Source organism: Eretmochelys imbricata, chromosome 8, assembly GCF_965152235.1.
Source record: "Eretmochelys imbricata isolate rEreImb1 chromosome 8, rEreImb1.hap1, whole genome shotgun sequence".
NCBI lineage: Eukaryota > Metazoa > Chordata > Testudines > Cheloniidae > Eretmochelys > Eretmochelys imbricata.
In genome coordinates, this window is record NC_135579.1 from 38,929,823 (window position 1) to 38,936,621 (window position 6,799).

At 45.4% G+C, this 6,799-nt stretch overlaps 1 long non-coding RNA gene across 1 annotated transcript; it reads right to left on the reverse strand.

Moving 5' to 3' along the window:
- Positions 1 to 1,270: 1,270 nt before the first annotated feature.
- On the reverse strand, positions 1,271 to 6,697 carry LOC144269300 (uncharacterized). The gene is made up of 2 exons (XR_013346902.1): positions 2,436 to 6,697; positions 1,271 to 1,783 (listed from the first exon to the last, which is right to left on the reverse strand). It is a non-coding gene; the product is annotated as an uncharacterized LOC144269300 (long non-coding RNA).
- Positions 6,698 to 6,799: the final 102 nt, after the last annotated feature.

Sequence of the window (6,799 nt, forward strand, 5' to 3'; positions counted from 1 at the left end):
GCTATGGATAGGAGCAACTTGAGATTGCTTTTGGCATTCACAGAGCAGCTGCATAGGGTAGACCTTCGCTTTTGGGTTCGGGAAATAAGCACTGAATGGTGGGATCGTATTGTCATGCAAGCGTGGGATGACTAGCAGTGGCTACAGAACTTTTGGATGCAGAAAGCCACCTTCCTGTAACTGTGTGCAGAGCTTGCCCCAGACCTGCAGCACAAGGACACCAGAAGGAGAGTTGCCCTCTCAGTAGAGAAGCATGTGGCAATCACTGTGTGGAACCTGGTGACTCCAGACTGCTACCAGTCAGTCGTGAATCAATTTGGAGTGGGGAAGTTGACCACTGGGGCAAGTGTGCAGGACAATAAATCACATCCTGCTACGAAGGACCGTGACTCTGGGAAATGTGTGTGAAATAGTGGAAGGCTTTGCAGAAATGGATTTCCCTAACTGTGGAGGGGTGAACAATAAATTGCACATATTCCAGTTTTGGCACCAGACCACCTTGTGACAGAGTACATCAATAGGAAGGGTGTTGCAGGGGCTTGTGGATTACCATGGGCGTTTCACTGACATCAACGCGGGGTGGTCCAGGAAGGTGCATGACACATGTGTCTTCAGGAACACTGGCCTGTACAGAAAGCTGCAAGCAGGGACTTTCTTTCCAAACCAGAAGATTACAGTGGGGGATGTTGAAATGCCCATAGTGATCCTGGGAGACCCAGCGTACCCCTTACAGCCGTGGCTCATGAAACCTTACAAAGGACACCAGGACAGCAGTAAGGAGCAGTTCAACAACAGGCTGAGTAGGTGCCAGATGACAGTTGAATGTGCCTTGGGCAGATTAAAGGCACGCTGGTGATGCCCTTATGGCAGGTTAGATCTTAATGAGGATAATATTCCCATGATCATAGCCACATGCTGTACATTGCATAATCTCTGTGAAGCTAAGGGTGAAAGGTTTGTTCAGGGGTGGAGTGCTGAGGCAGACTGCTTGGCCGCTGATTTTGAGTAGCTAGATACCAGGGCTGTCAGAGGAGCCCAGAGGGGGGCAATTTGAATCAGGGAGGCTTTGAGGCAGCACTTTGACAATGAGCACAAGTAATGTGTATCTCTGTCAGAGATGCTTCAATGTTACATTACATGTAGTTTTCCTAGGGGGTAATGGTGACATTTGGGGCCTTATCTGCCAATAAGAAAATGGTTAAAATGCCTGTGCATGTATTCGTAGTGCCTGCAATCTCAATCTGTAGAAAAAAAGAAAGATGATTTACCATTATAAAACTTTGCTTTTATTGCACAAGAAACAGCACACACAGATGCTTCGTGGAAAAGGAGGAACCTGTGAAGAGCAAATTTTCACAACTGTATGTAGATCCAGCTATCGTGAAAATTATCCAAGAGGGTGGAGTGAAGGAGAAACTAAGTAGTCCTGGGAAGTGGAAAGGAACGTGCGGGCGGAGTTTGGGGGAGGCATGGAAAAGAGTTCTGAATGTGCTGCAATGGAGGTTGAGCACAGATGCGCTCAGACTGCTGCATTATTAAGGACTTCAGCAGCTGCATTTGCTCCTCCATTATTTTAATCATCTGCTCAGTTGCGTCCTTAACAAATGCCTGATTCTCTTTTTTGTCCTGTCGTTCACCTTCCCAGCACTCCTTGCGTTCCCTTTTTCTGTATTGGAGCACTGCAGTACCTCCCAGAACATGTCTTCTTTGCTGTGTCTTGGGCGCTTTCTTATCTGGCTGTGATGTTCGGCTGGGATGCGTGGGGTGTTCCTGGAAGCCACATCTGGTGAAGCACAAGGGACAATGCACAGAAGCGGGATTGTTAAATTCACACACAGCCTTGTAACATTTCAGTTAAATACACCTTTTGCAACATTGCCATCACTTTCTCACTGACCCTAGCCAGGCACACATCTCTGCGAACACCCAAAGCATGTTGTTGGCGGGGTGGGGGAGCCACATGGGGAAAAGAGCACATACTCTTTGCAAGGGTTGTGATACAGCATTCTAGGGAAAAAATTCTAAAATTCTCCCACACTTTTCCACAGGCAGGGGTCATTCTAGCAGACATCTCACTGCTAAAGGTAAGCAGGGAAACAGGGTACATCTACTCCATGCTTGTGGCTTCTGCCCTGCTCCCTATGCTGCTCACCTATGTGCCGCTTTGGTCCCCGCACAAGTGATTACCAAATGGTGCGGGAAAGTTTCCTACAATGGGGGAAGGAACAAAGCTGCTCTGGCATGGAACCTTCAGTAGAGGATTACCAAGTAAGTCCAGGAAACTTTTTCCTGAAGATCTCAGTGTGAATCAAAACTCTGTTCCGCCGTACCGATTAGCTACACAGGGAATTGTCCAGCTCACAGAAACACAGCCAGCCTCCCACATTTCTATACCCTGAACCCACCTCCACACTACACAAGCCACAGCCACTTACCAGGCATCTCATATCCTGCTTCTTGCTCCCCAGAGAGCAACTGCTGAGACTGGCTAGACACCTCTGGAGTGGAGAGCAGTTCCTGGCTGCCTGCCCCACTGGGAGACCATGCTGGGAGCTGCACATCCTCGTCTAACTCCACCTCTTCATCAATAACTTAATCCTCCAGGTTAGGTCCTCTTTCTGCCACCTCTGTGCCCTCCGAAATATCCACGGGGCTCTTGGTGGTGGAGGTTGGGTCGCCACCAAGGATAGTGTCCAGCTCCTTATAAAATGGTCAGCTTTTAGGGAACGCAGCGGAGCGACAGTTTGCCTCCCTTGCCTTATGGTTCGCCTGCCTCAGCTCCTTTAGAATCAATCATAGAATATCAGGGTTGGAAGGGACCTCAGGAGGTCATCTAGTCCAAACCCCTGCTCAAAGCAGGACCAATCCCCAATTTTTGCCCCAGATCCCTAAATGGCCCCCTCAAGGATTGAACTCACAACCCTGGGTTTAGCAGGCCAGTGCTCAAACCACTGAGCTATCCCTCCCCCCACTTTATCTTTGCTCTGCACTGCAGCCTGTCCTGATCATAGCCCTTTTTGCACAAACTTCGAGAAATGTGCCTGTAGGTATCCCAATTTCTTTGGCTCAAGCGCAGCTGGGACTGCACAGACTGCTCTCCCCATATACTGATCAGATCCAACAGCTCTGCAGTAGTCCAAGCGGGAGAGCATTTGGTGCAATAACCCTCCATGGTCACTTGGGAAGATGCAATGAGACCTCTCCACTCCGAGCCAGCAGGAAATGGAATTTCAAAAATTCCCGGACTTCTAAGGGGGAGGGGCAGATGGTTGTTTACCTGGCTGCAGGGCATTGGAGTTCAAACTGCTGACCAGAGCAGTCAGGATGGGCATTGTGGGACACCTCCTGGAGGCCAATTAAAGTGATGAAATCAAGCATGGTGTCTACACTGGCACTTTATTGAGAAAAATGTAGAGGAAAAAGACATAAGTCTCTCACCGGGGTGGATGTATTTAGTCGCCAAAACTGGGCATTTTTCCTGACAAAAGTTGTATTGCAGTGTGTACGCATTCACTGGTCGACAAAAGGCAGTTTTTGGTGACAAAACTTGGTAGTGTAGACAAGGCCTAAGCTTTCAGTGACTAAATACCCCCCTTCTTTCACCTCCAGCTTGCTAGGAAACATCACCCCTTCCCTCCTCCTGGGCGAGGACCTGGCCACAATGATCCATGCATTTGTCACCTCCGCACCAGATTACTGTAATTCACTGCATCTGAAGCTGATTTTAAAAACAATGTAAAGGTTCCAGCTGCTATAGAATGTGGTTGTCTGCCTTCTCCATGGTTCAGGCTGCTATGAACGCATCAAGTCCATGCTCTAGTCCCTCCACTGTCTCCCAGTCCAGGTCCAATGTCAGTTTAAGACAGTGGTTCTTAACCTGCAGTGCGAGATGCCCCTTTTGGGGGTGCAAGACATGCCAGATTTTTTTAGAAGGTAAACCATCGAAGACACAAATTAAGCACAGGCACGTAAGTACAACTTGTTTCATCAAACCTATGTATTTATTAACATTATACATTTAACGATTACTGTAATATACAAACAAAAATACATCTAGGTTTGAGAACTGACCTACTTCAGCGATTTTTGATAGGGGTGCGAGAACATAGTTTGAGAACCAAAGGAGTGCAGGCTGCAGTAAAGGTTAAGAACCACTGGTTTAAGGCTTTGGTCCTAATCCTCAAAGCAATAATGGATCAGGTCCAAGGTACATTGTAGACCACATTTTAATCTACGAACCATCAAGACAGCGTGCTCCTCTAGGGCAATGCAGATCATAAAGCCCAGAATAAAGTGAGAGATATCTTGGGACAAAGCATTTTCAAGTCAAAGGGATATGGTTCTGGAATAAACTTCCAGAGGAGATTAGATGAATTCAGGGTTTTATCATCTTTAGGAGGCATTGCAAAAATTGATAGTTTTCCCAGCATGATGAGAATGACATTTGCATCATCAGCCACCACACCCAAAAGTATCCCATCTACCTTAAACAGAGCTTTCTATAACTAAAAGGGAGACGAGCCAGAGATGACAAGAATTCCCTTAGGGACTTCAATATTAATTTATTCTATGTGGAAGGAGCTCACATGTGAAGGAGTAGCATTGCAAAACCCTAAGATAGATAAAACAGGGATTCAATGCATTTATTCAGTCTCTCTATATATCAGAAAGCTAAGTACATTATAAATTGTAATTGTTTTACCAATTGTTTGTCCTAAAGCGTTTCCCAAAATAATTGCGTCAGTCTTCGTTTACTTTTAGTTGTTACCAGACCTTGGCCCCATCCTGTATTTCAGACCAAAGCCCTATAATCACACTGCATTACTTATTTAACCCAGTAACCTATTAGGGCCTCAATGTTTGGGATGGCCCTTTATTAAATACATACATTTGCCTCATTAGCAAATTGGGTTTAGTGCAGTGTTGCTGATATGACAGGCAAGATCAACCCAAGAACACACACCAATGGGAAGATAGTCTTGCCTTTCAAATGAGAGACTTTAGATGTGTAGAACCTGGCACTGTCGTCCAAATTCATTGCATCAATTCAAAACCTAGCAGTGGAGATACACAGTTTGCATTCTGGAAAAGCAAGAATGCCTAAAGTAGCCCAGTCTGTGCCTGTGATCTGCACCATGTGGTGGTCAGCAAAAAGTAGGTTATGTTTGTGTATGGAGTTTGAGGAAAGGGGCTGAAAATACAGTGAATCAACCCCACACCTCACTTTATTCCATAATGAAAAGACAGTAAGGTACTCAATGAAACAGGAGCATACAAACTGCAGAATTCACTTCTGCACAAGAGCAAATAATCAAATTCTATGAGGGAAATAATTTTGACTGTAAGAAATGGCTGTTAGATTTCCAAGGTAAGTTAATTATAAGAATAATCAGCGTGTCCTGTTGCAGTGAATAGGCAGATTGGCTGTAAGGGTCAGGAATGAATTTCACCATCATCTACAATACAGAATAACCACCAGTATCTTATAAAGGGAGGTATTACAGTCCTCTGAAGCAGCAAGTACCGACCAGTGCCAAAGTTGGGACACTGAATTCTCTTGCCAAATGGTCTGATACAGCCAGAGATAAGTTACTCTGGAGTAACTCTTTGATGCTGTGAGGTGTACTAGAAGAGCAGAATGGGATCAGCAGTCAAAAATTCTGGGTTCTGTTCAGGCTCTGACATTGACTCAATGTGTGATTTCAGGTAATGCACTTCACCTTTTGGTTCCTCTATTAACCCAGCTATGAAAAGGGGCTAGTACCTACATTTGTAAAGCACTGGGTTTCTCAGCTGAAAAATGCTACATTAAATGCACCAAATGGTCTGATCAGGTATGTGCCTATTCAGTTGGAGGTGGAAAGGTTCAAAATAAATAAAACTTAAGTGTCAGAGGCAGAGATTTCTCTGGGTGTGCTGCTCCCTGACATATTTTGTATTAATGCCCACTGTGCATAGCTGTGACTCAGTGGTAAACATCAACCTTTATATCCCTCCCCATTATTCTGCATCTTTAGGCTATGAGTTGCATTAATGACACCTACTACAGGACAGGCTCAACAAAGAAAATAACAGAACACCACTAGCCATCACCTTCAGCCCCCAACTAAAACCTCTCCAACGCATCATCAAGGATCTACAACCTATCCTGAAGGACGCCCCATCACTCTCACAAATCTTGGGAGACAGGCCAGTCCTTGCCTACAGACAACCCCCCCAACCTGAAGCAAATACTCACCAGCAACCACACACCACACAACAGAACCACTAACTCAGGAACCTATCCTTGCAACAAAGCCCGTTGCCAACTGTGTCCACATATCTAATCAGAGGACACCATCATAGGGCCTAATCACAGCCACAATATTAGAGGCTCGTTCACCTGCACATCTACCAATGTGATATATACCATCATGTGCCAGCAATGCCCCTCTGCCATGTACATTGGTCAAATCGGACAGTCTCTATGTAAAAGAATAAATGGACACAAATCAGATGTCAAGAATTATAACATTCAAAAACCAGTCGGAGAACACTTCAATCTCTCTGGTCACTCGATTACAGACCTAAAGGTCGCAATATTACAACAAAAAGACTTCAAAAACAGACTCCAACGAGAGACTGCTGAATTGGAATTAATTTGCAAACTGGATACAATTAACTTAGGCTTGAATAGAGAGTGGGAGTGGATGTGTCATTACACAAAGTAAAACTATTTCCCCATGTTCCCCCCCCCCACCGCTCCTCAGACGTTCTAGTCAACTGCTGGAAATGGCCCACCTTGATTATCACTACAAAA